The following is an 18,696-nucleotide window of genomic DNA, read 5'->3' as shown; positions in this document are numbered from 1 at the left end:
ATGCAAGTTGTCAGGTTAGTTGATTTGAACCACCAAAGACGTGCTTGTAAAGTTATATATATATAGCGATGTACGATTATCACTGTTCATGATGTACTATAGGTTGTGATTATATACCGCCATGTTTATTGCGATCGATGTAGTTGCTCCGTCCAGGGAAGAATGTAATTTTTATTTTTTGATGAGTCAAATAGTTTGGACTTTGACTAAATTTATATAAAAAAACTATTATTATTTATGGTATAAAATAATTACTGTTAGATTAGTTATAGAATATATTTTTATAATAAATTTATTATAAATTTGGTCTTCTTTCATGAAGAGAGAGTACTATATATACACGTTGTGACCGTACATACCCATGCTGTCTAGGTCGGTCGATCTTTTATCCATGCATTTACGATTAATCAGTTCAGAAAGAAGATTCAGAGGGTAAGTTAAATGATTAATATGTGATGTTATGAGATGAAATTGTGCCTCAACGACTATAAATTTACTACAGTGACATTTAGAGTCTCTGTTCTTTCTCAGTAATAGCATGGATACAATTTTAAACTAATGCAGATGTTCTTGTAGTCAATCATCTGGGATCTGAGCGAGGAAACTGATGAAGAATTGGATCAGGAGCTATTTTGTGGTAACTAAGTTACCTGGGAGAAATTTCTTGGGGAAAAAGAAATTGAAAGTATTTTCTCCGTCCTCAAAAGAATACCAATCTAGGATATATTGCATGGAGTCAAACTATTTCAAATTTAACTAAATTTATATTAAAAAGTATCAATATTTATGAAGTAATTGTCATTAGAACCATTTGTCGAATATATTTTCGTGATATACCTTTCATGTTATGAACTTTGGTCAAACTTTATATAGTTTGATGACTAATGGCAGGAATATAGAATTCCATCTTTTTGGTGACTGGAGGTAGTAGTATGTATATATTTAATAAGGTTGTGTTTGGTTCTGGGATATAAAGGATGGGACGGTTCTGTCCCAGTTTTTTGGTTGGGACAGTCCCGGTTTTTTGGTTGGATGTAGGGATAGGGTTATCCCTATTTTTTGGTTTGGTTCAAGGAATGAAGAAGGATATGAATGGAAACCATTATGTATCCTTAGCGATGGGTCCACATGTCATTCTCCTTTTCACCCTCTTCCTCCCATCATCTCCCCAAACCTGAGCACAGAAGAAAAAAAAAGCACGACCGGCACAACGGCGACGTGTGGCCAGCCTAGGGGCGCGGCATCCTCGGCGGTGCGCGGCCAGCCAAATGGCCTCCCCGACGGTGTGCGGCCAGCATTGGGGGCACGACCTCCCCGGCAGCGCGAGGCCAACTAAGCTAAGGGAGCATGGCCTCCCTGGCGGCATGCGGCCAGCGAAGGGGGCATGGCCTCCAAGGCGGTGCGTGGCTTGCCCAGGGGTCCAGGCAACCCGACGCGACCCTACTGGCGGTCGCGTGGGAGGTCCGCTCCCCAACGAAGGTGTGGCGTGGCGTGGGAAAGCCCACCGCACCGGCGGGGACGACGACATTGTGACACGAGGGAGAGACCGACGGGAGTCTGAGCGATGGAGGAAGAAGAGAAAACATAGGACAACGACGTGAGGAGGGGATGAAGCGGTACCTCACATCTCAAGGGACTGGAGAGGATGGCATCTTTGAGGTATATTCTCATTTGGGTACCGTCATATCCCCTGTTGTGTCCACAAATGAACATTGGGACGAAGTGGGATATCCCACCGTGCTCGAGTCCTGTCCCCAAACCAAATACTACCTAAGCAAATACAATATAATACTATGTTACCTACTTAAATGTGTGTTGTGGTGTACTATTGTAAAGTAAAATACGTAATTAGCTGATAAGTGCAATTACAATAAGCAGTTGTGCTGAAAACCTTGTGAGAATGATTGTATATATGTTGTAGAGGCCGGAATTACTCTCTTTTTCAAAATGATGCTCATGGAATATGCCAGGATTAGAATGAGTGGACCAGGCTCTCGATGAGGGTATAATAACACAACTAATTAAGGGGGTAGTTGTGTTTGGATAGATTAATTTAAACAGGGGCACGGCGTAGATTATTGGTTGAGTTAAATAGTTAATAGTACCATCTACGGTAAACCCTCTTCATGCAGGGCCCATTCTAATACTTTTTTTAGATAATGAGGCCGGACCCATTCTGATATGCAGTATATAAATAATATACTATTCTTGGCAAATGGGTGATCGGCCATGAATCGTGATTGAAACCTTGTTGACACAGCAGACAGCGCAATCTATGATTTGAACCACCTCTATATTATTTTATTAGGCGCAGCATATATTTTCTTATTACCATTTATTGCTATGCAAACCTAAAGGCATAGTTTATTTATTGATGACCCGTCAAAGATTTGGAACATAAATAAACGTTTGTCTTTGATATTGTGGGGTGATTGGAAAGGAGGCTAACCAAGAAATCTGACAGCGTGAAACCAAGATTTTGCATCGTCATAGACTATGTGCTCTCATCAAGACTGGGGATTTTGTTGCTTCCATTGTACTAACTTAATATCGGTGATTCTTCTCCCCCACCGTACGGTTCGTTTTTTAAGGTACCGGAAAAGCTTTCCTGCTATTTTTATTAGAAAAAATAAAAATAAGTGTCGGCTTAGTTTTGTGAGCGGAAACTGGCAAAAAAAAAAAAAAAAAAACCCACACAACCAGGGAGTGCCACACTACCCACAATTTTGGTGCTACAACTACGACGATCGGTCAACTGCCAACTCTATACAACACTTTGTACACTGAGCCAACTAACCAACTTGATTGAAACCACGACCCAACTGAACTCAGCAAGTTTTTTAACTAGGACAAACCGGAACACCCCCCGCCCCCCATCACAAGTACAAACTCTGTGAACAGACAACTCAACAACAACTAAGGCAACTTCATCAAGAAGACAAATAGCAGAGGACAACTACTAATCAGAAAAAACACACAGCAAAAATCATATTCTGGCTCCTCGAAAAATAACAACCTCACCAATGACTACGACATGTTTTTAGTTCTGTCTCGTGGCATCATTGCATCTTTATACGGTCTCTTACACTGCATTATTGGGCATTAATTACTTGTACCAAAGTGAGAGTGTTATTGCCAAAATGACAAGTGCGAACTCGCCAGAGGCGAATCTAGGGGTTTATGGGGTCCGTCGATTTCCTGCAAAATTTGTAAATCCTTTAGCAAAAAAGATTAAAAAATATATATTACGTAATGAAGTTGATTCCGATGGGTTTTCGGCTAAACTCACCAATGCAACCAGACCAGCTGTCTGCGATGGAGCCCACACACGAGCCACAGAGCACGTGCATGCAATGGTGACAGACAGGATGGCATATGTATTGGCATGATGAGGTGATGCACCATGCTCGCTCGGACACTTATTAGACACTACGTGAAAAACGGTTCATAGCAATGAGATAATTTTTTTTAAGGACGGCTCATGATGGAGCCGATTCTACAGTGACGTGCTCGGGAGTCCAGAGACCAGCCACCCCTACAAATGAAACAGCGGGGGCGGCTGGTGATACGAGCCTCCCCTACAAATAGGTAGGATTTGTAGGGGCGGCTCACTCACCAGCTGCCCGTGATGTTGCAATTTGTTGGGGCGGCTGGTGATTGAGTCACCCCTACAAATGCCCCACGTATAAATATCTGGGATTTACAGGGGCGGCTCAATCACCCGCCGTCCCTACAAATGTCCGCTATATAAATGGCTGTAGCCCCCTTCTTTCTCCTCGGGTCACTCACTCAAACTCGTGAAAGAAAGGTAGGGAGACCTTGGGCACCTCTTAAAAATTGCTCTACTAAGGGGGAAGGTTTTGGTCTCAAATCCTTTGGTGGAGAGGTTGTAGAAGGTAAGAAAATGCTATTCCATACTTTTTTTGAAGTTTTAATAGTTAGTTAGTGAGTAATTAGAGTTTTGTTTTTCTCTCTCTTCTATGGTGCTTGAGCTACTTATGAAGCTAATTATACCCAAGTTTTGAATGTACTAGGATAAATTAGGTAGAGGAACAAGATCATACCCTTATTTGGTCCATGTTTCTTAATTTTAGTGAACAATTAGTTAATTTTATGGATGTTTCATGTGCATGTAGATCTAGATCTAGGGTTTCATTTTTTATTAATTTTGTTTTTATAAATTTATGTTTGATGAAATTGTACTAGGGTTTGTATGAAAGATATTGGATAAAATATAATTGTTGCTAATTGTTGTCTTTGAAATTGTTTATTGTAATCAACAAATATGTATTTTAATTATTTATGAATAAATGAGCCATTAATTAATTTTCCTCTACCATGGTGTGTTTGTATGCTTCATGTAATTATATTTGATTTATATTCATATATATCTGAAGTATATATAATTATTCTCAAGTAATTATTAATTTGATTTATTTTTATATATATCTGAATAAGTAGTCCTTTAATGTTTGTTTTATTGTTATTGTAAAAGATAGAGTACAGGAAGCATGCAGATTTCCGTGAAGAGGTAGATAAATTTATTGAAGCCACAAAGAAGCATGCAACGACATTGACAGAGAATAATGATACAATTATTTGTCCCTGTAAAGATTGCAAGAACCGTATGGCATGGACAGATGTGACTATCATCAGATCACATTTGATTATGCGAGGATTTGTTGAGGACTACACAGTGTGGATTCATCATGGTGAAACGGTTATTGTTAACGACGAGGATGAGGCGGAATACGACGACGAAACCCTAGAATCCCTATCCCAATATTCAGTAGAGCTTGATGCACGAATGGATTCTGAGTTTGGCAATGAACAAGGTGGTGATGCTGGTGGTTGGGATGGTAACGACGAAGGTGGTGCCAATAATGATGGTGGAGCACGTGTCGAGGGTGAAGATGATTTGGAGGACATGATTCGAGCCCTTGGACCAGAGATTTTACTAAATAGCCTAAAAGGTCTAGAAATTTTGAAAAGGGTGAAAAAAGCATCGAAGCAGACTGTGTATTGTGTTGAAAAGGGTTATCCGACACATTGGATATTGCTACGTTTTGTGCTTGAGCTACTCATCCTGAAGGCTAAGTACGGCTGGTCAGACTGTAGTTTCAATGATCTATTGCATCTTCTGTCATGGGTGCTGCCACAATCAAACTCAGTTCCTGCCAACACATACCAAGCGAAGAAGGTCATAAGTCCATTGACAATAGGGGTTGAAAAAATCCATGCATGCCCCAACTACTGTATACTTTTTCGTGGCGAAACGTTCAAGTCACTAGATAAATGTCCCTGGTGTGGGGCCAGCCGGTACAAGAACAATGCCTTTATGGTGGGGACGAAGCCTCCACGAGGAAAAAGAGGAATAAGAATGGTATAAAAAAGGTAGTACAAGAATCTCAGCCCCCAGAGGACACTCCATTAGGCAACGATGCATAGACCTCGTACAAGCATGCTTCCCCACCGGCACATTTGGAAGCCCAGCCGGAAAAATTGTCTTTGACTTCAATGATATGCAGACATGCTTTCACCTCGAAGCAATGGAGATGAATCTAATTCGCACGTGATGCATGTAAGTCCTTGTCCCCCCGATATGATATGAATGCAATCTTTGAATTTTATTGTAACTAACCCACGCTGTGATTTGTAGAATGCAAGTGCACATTGCAAAACAAATGTCAAGTGTGAAAGCCGGGTATATAGACCCTCAAGCTATAGCACAAATAAATTTTAATTTCCCTAAACAATGGAAACTGGATGACAAAGAGCTAGCTGCTGGAAAGACCCTTCGGAAGAAAGAGCACATCCGTACGGTGAAACTAAGGGAAGAGTCCCTTAAGGTTTCGGCATATATTGCCCTGGCTTTTAAAATTCTCCAACAACACTCTACAATATGGCTACCATACAACTTCGAGTAAGTTCAACTCTATACTTAAAGCTTTGTTCGATATATTTTATTCGATGCAAAAGAGTTTATCTAGTTCTATGATTAAATCCATGCAGCAACCACTGGATTTGTATAGGCGTCGATGTCGGGAGGAGCGTGGCATGGGTCTTTGATTCAATAGATAATTTAATGATGAATTGTATATATTCTTGTGAATTGGACTTGTAATTGTAGTTTATATAATATTCTTGTGCTTGTAGTTTATATAATACTCTTGAGCGAACGCGGTTCGGAACGTTGGTCGCGGGGCGTTCGGCGGGATTATCTCGCTTTCCTCGCTCACGTTGGTCGCGGGGCGTTCGGCAACGCGAACGCTGGATGGAATACGCGGAAACAAATAGTGTTTTGGTCGAATTTGAATTATAAATTTGAATTTTTTTACGGAAAAATATACTGTAGGGGCAGTTCTAGGCTGAACCGCCACTACAAACAAGTATTATAGAGGCGGCTGGTACTACAACCGCTCCTACAAATCGATTTGTAGGGGTGGCTGGTACTACAGCCGCTCCTACAAATCGATTTGTAGAGACGACCTAGGAACCGCCCTTACAAATGCATGATTTATAGAGACGGTTTGTTAGGGGCGGCTGGCCAAACCGCCCCTACAAATGGTCTTGAGCCGCCCCTACAAAACGTTTATGTAGTAGTGGGAGGAGGACGGATCGATGGCGCACGCCTGCTGCACATGCATGCACCTTTTGGGCTTTTTCGGTCTCATCCGGCCGGCCGCCTACGATGATGCCAGAAAACCCTAGCTCGATCGAGAACCGCAGAATCACAACTGCATATTTATGCTCGGAGTGTACATGAGCTGAGGGCAGACGACAGGTCCCGCAAAACAGCACGGTAATCATGCATGGAGCATGGCTGTGGTGTCATCGGTGAGCAACCTATTCAGCAGCCTGTATTTGGCTTATAAACCTTGGCTTATCAGTTAGCCAACAGTGTTTTTCTCTCGTATCAAATCAGCCAGCAGTACTTTCAGCCAAGACTTATAAGCCAATCCAGCCGAAACAAACAGGCCGGAGAAGGTCATATATACTCCACCAAAAACACGAGGAGGCCGGGGCCCCAAACCCAGCAGGAGGACGGAGGAGCTAGCAGCGTGATCGATCGATCGAGTAGGCTGTACTACCTAGTCCTTCAGGGACGACGGCGGCCCCCGACCAGAGGCAGCGCCAGCAGTTGCAGTTGCTCTGCGCCGAAAAAATAATGAAGAAGCTGGCAGCAGTGGGAGAGCCCACGCACACGCAGGCACGCAGTCCACTGTGGATGGACCTACGAGGGGCGTCCGCAGTGTGCGTTCTTTAGCCGGTTTAATCTAATAAATGTGATCGTAGGACCGAGTCATATACACTGCGTACTTAATTCTATGAAGAAGCCGCTCTTATCCAGCGAACCCGCTCCCATTCTCTTCTCTCTCTCCCGCGCGTCGGAAGTCAGACCGAGGAAAGAGGGGATCGGCAGATAGTAATAAATGGTGGGCCCAATTATAAACTCAGACCCGGTTCTACACATTAGAAACTAAATACTAGAAGTCATCACATCACTATGGGACCCACCCAAAGAGCCGACCCCGCATCTATACACTGCGGACGCTCTGAGGAGCTAGCCATGCATGTTGCATGCATGCAAATCACGATTTCCTGGTCACAGCAATACTGTATATAGTACTTCATCAGGTAATTACATTTGCTCTTGAACCTCAATTACATGCCCCTAGCAGCAACAAGATCCGGAGGTACGCAAGACACATGCATGCTGGTACATCTGTTTATTTTGAAACTTTGAACCGTGAGAGACGACATTGATTCGTTGTAACATGCGTTAGCATTTTTTTTGTACAAATCCTTTGGTCGTACGTGTTCCTTTCTAGGACGTGTTTTGGTACGTTCCGAATTTTGTGATAGCAATGGATTATTGATGATAGACGTGCATCGATGGTCGGTCGTCACCTTGCGTTCTAAAATGGTGTACACGTACACCCGTAATAATTGCACAAAAATCAAAAGGTTAGTGTATGTACGAGCCCACAAAGAACAAGCCAACGCCGACGGCCCGACGCCGCAAGTCCGCTTCCGTGCCATGTGATGAGCATGTCAACTGATCGACACGGACACGGACACGGACCAAAAGGAAAAGCTGCACAGCTGCCTGCTGATGTGTGCCATGTAGACTAAGATTCGTTTATACTCTTTGAAATATGTATTACAATATTCAATAAAATGGAACAAAAAGAATGTACCAGTCTTTAGTCACAAGTAACTCTGAGGCATAGCGGCAAGTAAGTGACACGCAAGGCCTAACACTAGAAACCGGAAATTTCTTGACGGTGCGATTATCGACAAGAAAATAAAAAATACCGATAGAGAAATTAAAACCTAATTTCCCTGACAGTGCACCGTTAGGGAATAACCATCAAGGATAAAACGATAGGAAAATTTTAAAAATGTCTGACAGTGCACTGTCACGGTAAGTGTTTTTAATTTTCCAGTCGCTATTGTACTGACAATAAAATTATAAACCGTCAAGGCTATAGGACTACCTCTTTCGGTGTCAACCAACAAAAAAATATCGATAACCAATAGGGAAATGGTTTTTCTTGACGGTGTAACACTGACAGAATAAAAAGGACTATTGCCCTGTCAGTCCACACACTGTAAAAAATATATGTTTCCCCTAGCGTTAAAATGATGTAATTTCCTGTCGGTGATAATTTCTCGATGAACCATCAGAAGAATTGTTTTCCCTGTCAGTGTCGAACCACCAGAAAACTATGACCCACAGGAAAATGACAGTACAACCTTTTTCTATATAATTCAAAAAAGAGTATACTCAATAGATTATTGCATTGCAATAGAGCTTTATATATAGTTCAGAAAAAACAATAGATTGAATACAGTTTTCGCATAAACACACTCAAATTATTTTTATGGCTCACATAATAGCATCACAAAAAATGATTCAAATGGCACTTCCAAGTCAACCAAGACTCATTGGTTCAACACATTACATAAATTAAAAATAAGATGTACAAACATTTGACATCTATACAATAATACTGATGTGTTCTCTATTGGGTTGGGCTAGAAACTGTAATTGGGCCGCAATACATATTTCAGATTATCCGGATTGTTCCGTTGAACCTTTTTTTTAAGAAAATTTTCCGTTGAATCATGAATAAAGACCAATTACCCATACTTATTCGGTTACTTGCTTCTTTAGACCAAATTAGGGAAGTCAAAATTCAGCTTTTGTCGTCTCTCGTGTATTTCAGTTCGATTTTTGTTATCGGTTAATTTTGTCCGCCGCACGGTTGGGCTACCAGAGTTCCATGAAAAAAATATTCATGATGCGTATCTCCAGAATCTTAGGAAAATCTTTTCTTTAATATACATAAGCCAATCAATCAATCAATAATATAATAGCATTCATTTACATAGTCACTGGCTGCACACACTTGACGTGGATTACATGATCTTTCGGACAGGAGGTCACATCAGTTGATCAGGCCAGGGATTTACTATATTGTATTTTTAATCTTATATGTCGGGGGACATATATCGAATGGCTTTATTTTACGGAGTTACTAATAATTATCAACGGAATATCTTTTTGTTTGAGATTTTGCTACATATATAATCACAATCCCTCAAGACAATTCTTTATTCCCCTTTCTTGGCCTTTTTTTAGAGAAAAGCGGTATGCTACTTCGATATGTACTAGCTGTGGTCTGTGGAGGAAAGCGTGTGCAGTAATGGCATCATCCATGTTGATAGAGTTGGAGCCAACACGCGTCAGCGGATCTCATGGCTCCACAAGTTTGGAATACAGCAGAACATGAAATTAACAGATGTTCAAAAAAAAAACGCTCGACCCGCGGGAGTAAGACAACCTCGGACATTGTGCTTAAGAAGAAGAACTTCTCATACAGGTCGAGAAAACCCTCGTACTTCTGCCCCACCCATGCACAGCGGCACCGCAACTCCCGTGAGACTGGGCTGACCTTAGACCTGTGCTTTGGCATGAGGCAGACGAGGGGATTTTTTTAATGCGCAGATAAACTGCGCCTCCTCGGACCAACAAATCCGAACTCTGGCCGTCAGGGTGCAAAGCACACATTGCTTGCAAAAATATTCGTTTTGGTATGTTTTCATTCACAGAAATTTGAAGGGAGAGAGTAAGGGTTGGTGTTAGATGCAGGATTCCAAATTTCTAAGGCATTTCCTGTGAACTTTGGGGCGCGTTTGGAACGTTGGCCCGATGGCCCGGCTGCGACCCCAGCTGCAGTGTGCGTGTTTGATGCCGTTGGGTCGTCTCCTAGCCCGGCTCGCACGCTGCTCAAAGCACCCATCAGCCTGGCTCCAGTTCCCCCTCCGTTTTTCTAGGACTTGGCCACGCGCGGCTCCTCACGGGCGATTTCGGGGCGATTTGGGGCGGCGGCGGCTGGCTCGCGCCGAAAGTGTGAAACGTCCGCCCGCGCTCCCGCGTTCGGTGAAATCCACCGCCTTTATATGCGGCCCCTCCGGCGCTGAGCTCCCTTCCTTCTTCTCCCTTGCTTCTCCACCCAATCTCGTGAGAGTTTGGCGATGGTGTTGAGGTGTGGTGTCCGGCGAGGCGGCGTTCTTCTCGGAGGGCTTCCTCACCGTTCCCCCACCCTGTATCTGTTCGGATGTGGCGCTGCACCGTCTTTCTTGATGGGACTTCGGTAGGCGGTCGTCTTCTTCCTTCGTGTTCCTTGGTTCCGGTGGTGCGCTTGGTGGTGCTGTGTACCGGATCTGCTTCCTCTCCGTCGAGATCTGTTTCTTCTTCGTCACGTCGTCTTCTTCTTCTCCGTTTTGTGCTTGGTGTTTCCTCCGTCGACCACCCCGAGGTGAAATCGACCCCGAATCCCCGTATTATTTGCTTTGGATGATGGTAGGGTTTTGGTATATTTGTACAAGCTGCTGTCTTTGTGGCTTATCTGAGCAGTTGTTGCCGCTTGATTCATTTATGTGATGGAATTAGGATTTTGCTTGAACTGTTCATTTGTTCTTGGTTCAGTATGGTTTCATTCTATTTGTTTACTTGTTATTGTGGTTGATGATGATGTCCGATGCACAGGGAGGCATGTTGAATCATGCAACCATACCTACTGTTTTTGTTGACTGATTCACATCCATGTTGAGGCCAGCCAGGGTCAATTGAACTGTGTTTGTCTTGAATTTTCATGTATATAGATGGATCTGGCCTAAAACTATGAGGTGATGGCCAATCAAGCAGTGCCATGGTAGTTGTCATGCTGTCTTATGTTGTCACTAGGCTTAGGAGGTCCAACCTAGAACCAGACCCTTTATTGTACCATCTTAGGAGTGATGCTGAGCGGCATAGGAAGCAGACCTTGCAAGCCATCTTCAACTCCATAGATGCAGAGTGCCTATCCATGATAAGGATGACTAGAGCTTCTTTTTGTGTTCTCTATAACCTTTTTAGAGATAGGGGTATTGTACCTGAAAAGGCTAGGTGCACAGTTGAGGAGCAGGTTGCAATGTTTCTTCATGTAGTTGGACACAATCAAAGGTTTAGGGTAGTTCACCAGGCCTTTAGGAGATCCATTGAGACTGTCCATAGGCACTTTCACCAAGTTTTTTATGTTGTTGGTGAGCTTAGAAGTAGGCATCTTTGGCCATTCTATGGCCACTGGTAGATATACACTAGGTTCTAGTGAGGCCCTTGGGGTCAACTAGGCTAAAAGTGCAGCTGCTAAGGTTGAGGGCTCTGCCATCAACCATGTCCCTGAGAAGAAGAACTACACTAAGGTTGGTGAGGGCAGCAATGTAACACCCTCGATGTTATGCCCTAAACAAACTACTAAATCATGTCATGAGCATCATGTTTATGTGATAATATATGTGATGGAATGTGTAGATAATATTTTTGTAACTTCAGATGATCAATAAAAATGTTAAATGATAAGCTATTCCATAACTCATGTATCAATTAGGGTTTAAAATTAATTTTTATTGAGCAAAAATGCTATAGAACATATATGTGGCGCTAAATAAAGTTTGGAATATGAACTTTGTAGATGACCATGACATACTTGCCGTGAAAAAATAACAGTGCTAGCCAACATTTCTAATAGCCTAGAAATGCAACTTGGAATCAAATTCAGCTCATAGACTTAGAAGATTTTTAAGTATATGGACAGCTAGACAATGCCATATTTGGCAATTTATTTTGCGAAATCGGGTTAAGAATAGGTGTTATGTTTTAGCTCGGTTTGGTAGCCTCGTATGCCATCTTGAGCATGGTGAAGATGGTTTAGGTCTAGAAGCAACCGTTTAGTTGTTATAGGTGCTTCAAAATGCGTGCACGACACGTTCTTGGGTTGGCTGGGTGGACGCGGTCACCACGCTCGGGCGCACGCCGTCACCGCGCTGGTCACTCGCGTGTGCGCGCACTACCATGCATGGCCGGCCATGGCTGCCTCTGGCCTAGTCACCACTGGCCTCTACCACATGGAGCTGCTGCTGCTGCTTGCGTGGCCATGAGGCACTGCTGGCTATCCCATCGTGCTGCCACACTGTCGACCTGCCCCGCGCCACAACACAGTCGCTGCCAGTGCCGTCGCCTCACCGTCATGTCCGTGCTTCTCTCTGCACCTTTGTGCCACAACTAGGCCTGTTCGAGGCCGCCACTACAGCGCGCACGTGGCCATGCTTGTCGTCGCCTTGCCATTTATGGCTCTGCACCGCGCAGGCCATGGCCGATCAGGGACGCGCGCACTTGTCCTTTGTGTCTGCACGCATGCCTTTCCGGTCATGCCAAGCACATCTCGCCAAGGCGAGGCCGTGCTATGCCACCAACCGGCTCATCTCTCTCTCTCTGCTGCAACTGTCGGAGTTGCGCCCACGTAATTGACCAGCGAGTGGTCATCTCCTTTCAATTCCTCTTGCTGCCCGAACCCACCCCGCCTTGAATGGCACCCGGTCGGGCTCCAATTTGGCGTTTTCCCACCACCGTGCCGATAAGGTTGCGTCTGACCATGGACAAGGGTAGCCCTCCTACAGTCCCTCCCGAGCCAATTCACCCGCACCACTAGTTTTGACTTGCCTCCCTCTCCACCTTTCGCACACCTGTGGAACCACTACCACCTCCCCGTTGCCCCTGACACGACCGCACCACCGCGGTGCATTGCCGCACGGCTCGGTCGCACATGGCCACACCTCCTCCACCATTCTCCACCCCAACCATCACCTCGGCTAGGTCCACGGTAGTCTACTAATGCTCCCTCGCTATCCAGTTAGGTTCTTAGGTGCTCGGGTTCACCAGGGCAGCCGCGCCACCGTCGCGGATGGCCACGCGTCGCAGCAGCTCGTTCCAGCATGTCCTGCCACCCTATGTTGCTGCTTGGTGTAGGCAGTTGGACCGTAGTTGAAGGTCGGGCTGATTGATGGGCCAGTGCGAGCCTCTGGTGGTCGGCACGGTCACGCCGTGTCATCGCTCGCAGCGCCACCGTGCGCTGAGTCGCTGGGGGTGCGCACAGGTGAATTAGGGAAAAGTCAGGGGGTCAAGTGAGAAGGTCTGAGAGAGGAGAAAATTGTGTTAGTACTTAGTTATAAATTGGGAGAAGTATGAGGCCTCTTTTGCAAAAGCGCCAACGCGTGCAGGACTCCCCCGCCGTGGGCCACCTCGCGAGCGGGCCGGCCTCGCATGGGCCACGCCAGCGGGACACTGCGCATGCACTAGGTTGCACGGGCCGCACGTGTGGGCCACGCGAGAGATTTGCTTTTCGTTTTCCTAAGGAATTAGAAATAGTTTTCTAATTTAATTTCTTTGCTGATCTTTGGTAATTAATATAAAATCATGTAGGTATCCAAAAATTGTGAAACAAATTTTGTTAGGTTCCTAAAATTATGCTCTATCTGTTGGTTTATTTAGTTCATGTTTATATGTGTTGACATTAGGAGCTATTAAATCATTTGAGAATGCTTAATATTGTTAAGTTAATTATTGTAGGAATGTTTGTGGTGAATTGATGATAGTTTTGATCCTAAAATTTTTACAGCAGTTTCATTGTATTATTATGTGCTCACTGTATTTTTTGTAGCTTTAGAATAGACTATGTATTAGGGTAGTTAAATGCTCTTTGTTTCAATATACATTAAATTATTAGTAGAAATAAAGATATACCATTAAATTGCAAAATTGAGTGTTTATTAGTTGAATCCAACACCTTGCTTGATGAAGATGAGAGTTAGCTTAGTATCTTAGTCATTAGAGCTAGTTTAGTAGCTTGGTATGCGCATTCTTAGTTTAAGAGTTGCATCATCATCGCATGCATGTAGAGAACGAGTTGGCGGAGATTGTGACCACCGGCGATCATGAGTTTGAGGAGATCATTGAGGAGTATGAGGAGGATATTCTCATGTAGGAGGAGGTCCCATAGCCACCACTGACTGACTCAACTGACACCGCGCCTGCATAAGGCAAGCCCTGGTGCATAACCTCTATTTTATAATTCACCGTATATATATGTGTTATGCATTTACGTTACAGGAATTTTATGGAAATCACATGCATAGATATACCTATCCTAAGAGTCTTACTAGTGCAGGTTCGAGTAGATGCTATGCTTAGGTCATCGGTAGCATGAGTAACCTACCATTGCTCACAATAGGGGATTATTATTACCCTCATAATAAAATGAAGAACGGAAAAATAGAGACAGAGCAGGGTATTGGTGGGTGTAACAGGTTGTATACCACGGCCAATGGGGCTTAGCTTGGTTACACTATTTTCCCTATTCGTGTCGATTAAGGACCGTCCGTTGCTATGGATGGTAGTCAGGTCACAGACTTATTATCTTGAGCACATACTTGCTTATAGGAGCGGGAAGGCTCGTTATGCTCTTGTCGTGGGTTTTGGCTCTTTTCAGACCGACTGATTAGAGGCGGAGAAAGGTGGAGGTCTAAGCACCATGTTGAGACTGGGTCTCAAGTGTGGGGGCTTGGAGTCTAAGTTTGGACGGGGACCTAGACCCCATGACAGGAGTGGAATGGGTTGGTCTTGTTTGTGCCTGGGGTACAAACGGGGTGTGTGTTTCGGGGTACCCAGCTAGGATACATTGGTTTGCGAATCACCATTTCCATGAGACGGTACGACTTAGCTATGGTCTAGCACCGTAGTAAGAACTAGAAGATGAAAGAAGGTGAAATGGTTCTGATTGCTTAACCCTTGCTTGAAAGTAGAACAGGTGCTTACCTAGAATGGTTAGCTAATGAAGTAATCATGACTGCTAATAAAACTTGACTCTAAGGATGAACCATTAGTAATGTTTTCCACAAACAAAAATAAAACAACAACCCATATTGCGTATCATGTACTTGAGAGTCAAGAAACTATTTCCACTAGTTGGATAAGTCTTGCGAGTACATTGTGTACTCAGGGTTTATTTTACCCCTATTGTAGGTGCAGCTTGAGGAGTAGCTCTTGTGTGGAGGATTCTTTTGGTGGGCATAGACGGATCCTTATATCATTTCCGCTAGATGTTTATTTTCATTCCGCTATTTAATTATCGCACAATGAACTCTAGTATTGTAATAAATAATTTCCAAGAACTTTTGTTGTATGAAATGGACTAAGTATTGTAAGCTCAAACTCATTATTGGATTCTGGATGTAAAATGTGGATTGTTCGAGTTCTTCCTTGGGGTGTGCTCGATGAAACTGTCCAATGTAGCTCACTTTCGAGGTGCTTCGTGTCTAGAGGAAGATGAGCGCCTTCGAAAGCATGTTATTTTGGGCGGTTCTGCCATAGGTGGTATCAGAGCCAATAATGAGTCTATGAGTTTAAAAATTCTTTTTGAAACCTAAAATTTGACTAACAAAAGCTTTGCGAAAAGTAGGATGGCATAAATTACATAAATAAGTATAAGCCCTAGTAATATGGTCTATTTAGGATAGTGGCACTGGTTTTATTTAACCAATCTTCTATGGGTACACTAACTTACGCTGCGTAAGAATCGTTTAGCGTACGGAAAGTGAGTGTGCGTTGTGCCAAAAATTATATACGAATGCCGCTATATTCCGGCTTGAGCGAACGAATAGGTCAATCCATGCATCATGAAAAGATAATCTTGCTTAAACTAAACTCCCCCATATGTATAATTTTTGGATAGTAAATTGATAGGATAATAAATAAAGAGAAATGCTTTAACTCTTAAGGAAAAGTTCTCTCTTGTAACCATTTATTGGGCCTTATCATCTCTCTAGCCGTTTGTTTCTAAGTATGGAGGCCTGGTCCCTAATGGTGGGTTCCTATCTGTTTATAGATGAACTTGAGGTCTGGTCACGGGAGCACCAGTGCTAGGACGGGCCATGGTCTTGGTGAAGACCAGGGCAAAAATGATCATGGCGATGACCATGGCAATGCCAACGGGGAGAGCCACGAGGCCCCACTCCTTGGTCCTCCTCCTCCGCCAACACCACTGCCTCCGATGACCTATGCTGAGATGATGGCTGAGATGTTGGTTGCTCGTCATGAGTCAGCTCGTGCCTTGGAGATGATGGCACAAGCTATTGGTGGCTTCGCCCGTGGAGGCCTCGATGGCAATGGTGAGAACGGGGGTGGTGCCCATGGTCTGGAGTGGTCCTATTCCTATCAGGACTTTTTGAGGACACACCCACCCACATTCACGCCGACTACTGAGCCTCTAGACGTGGAGCATTGGCTTCATATTCTGGAGCAGAAGTTTTAGTTGCTCAATGTGACTAACGAGTAGAAGGTGTGTTTTGCCGCACAGCAGCTTCTAGGATCTACCAGTGCTTGGTGGGACACTTTCAATGCCATGCAACCTATGGATCACCATGTTATTTGGTGGGAGTTTACCACTACTTTCCGTCAGTACTATATTCCTACTGGTTTGCTGAACAGGAAGCTATTCGAGTTTTAGGAGCTGAAGGAGGGAAACATGACTGTGATGGAGTATGTGAACAAGTTCAACTATCTTGCACAGTATGCGGGGACTCTTGTGGATACTGATGAGAAGAAGATGGACCGTTTCAATCATGGTCTCTCTTGCATCTTACAAGAGAAGTTATATATAGGGGGCTATCAGACCTTTAGTGCTTTGATGAATGCTGCCATTGCTATGGAGGGACTTTAGCGTGACTCTCATGCTGAGTGGATGTGTAAGAAGGTGATCATTGGGTCTTCTAGTCACCCACAGTCTTAGAAGGTACAGGTTGTGAGGAGGGTGTCCTATCACTCTCTAGGTGGATAGTCATCTTGCCAGACTCAATAGACTCACTAGGCACCTCCCATTCTGTACCGTGCACCTACTCAGCAGGTGTAGCAGCCTTAGGGACAGCAGGTTCCACCTCATCAGGGATAGGGGAACAAGCCGGGTGCTTGTTTCAAGTGTGGCAAGGAAGGCCACTATGCTCGTGAGTGCCCCTAGAACCAGCTTGCTCAGTCTTCACAGCCTTCAGCCAACTCCCGTTTGGTCAAGAGGACTATCATCAGGAAGAAGGTGCCCATGAGCCACTCGGGACAGGTTAACTTCACTAAGACTGAGGAGATCCCGCAGGGAGAGCCTATGATGGCTGGTATGTTCACCATTGATTCCCACCCAGCATATGTATTATTTGATTCTGGTGTATCACATTCATTCATAAGTATGGGGTTTGCACAAAGGTACAATATATCTACTATGGCTATTTCTATTGCCTATAGAATCAGAACCCTGGGTGCATAGTTGTGCATTAAAACTCAGACGGACATAGTGAGACTAGTGCTAGCAACTCATTCTTATTGTCTCTAGTTCATGGTGCTGCCTGAGCAAGGCATAGATGCAATTCTGGGAATGAACTGGTTGAGAAACTAAGGGGTAGTTTTGAACCTTAGGCAAGGAATTGTTGAGTTGAAGCTTCATTCTTCTGAGAATAGAATGTCTCTCCTTATGTCTTCAGTTTCCACCCTACTAGTTGTTACTCATGCTAAAGCTTCTCCTGACCTTGCTTCTATTCCTGTGGTCTATGAGTTTTTGGATGTCTTTCCCGAGGATCTACCTGGGTTACCATCGGATCAGGATGTGGAGTTTGCCATTGAGTTAGAACCGATACTGCTCCTATTTCATAGCATCCCTACTACATGGTTCCAAAGGAATTGGCTGAGATGAAGAAACAGTTAAAATAATTGTTGGAGAAGGGATTCATCCGTCCAAGTTCTTCACCATGGGGTTGTCTAGCTATTTTTGTGAAGAAGAAGGACGACACTCTTTGGATGTGTGTGGATTATCGCCCTCTCAACACGGTAACCATTAAGAACATGTATCTTTTACCTCATATTGATACTTTGTTCGATCAGTTGGCTGGTGGCAAGGTGTTTTCAAAGATTGATCTTTGTTCTGGGTATCACCAAATTAAAATCCGACCAGAAGATATACCAAAGATAGCTTTCTCTACTAGGTATGGGCTCTATGAGTACCTAGTCATGTCTTTTGGTCTCACCAATGCTCCTACATTCTTCATGTATCTCATGAATTCAATCTTCATGCCGGAGTTAGACAAATTTGTAGTGGTGTTTATTGATGACATATTGAAATATTCTAATAACAATGAAGAGCATGAACAACATATTCGGATAGTCCTAACCTGATTGCGGGAACACAAGATGTATGCTAAATTTAGCAAGTGCGAGTTTTAGTTGGATCGAGTATAGTTCTTGGGACATGTCCTAATACCTGATGGCATCTC

The sequence above is a fragment of the Miscanthus floridulus genome, chromosome 2 (genome assembly GCF_019320115.1).
Source record: "Miscanthus floridulus cultivar M001 chromosome 2, ASM1932011v1, whole genome shotgun sequence".
Classification (NCBI taxonomy): domain Eukaryota; kingdom Viridiplantae; phylum Streptophyta; class Magnoliopsida; order Poales; family Poaceae; genus Miscanthus; species Miscanthus floridulus.
This window is presented reverse-complemented; position numbering follows the sequence as displayed.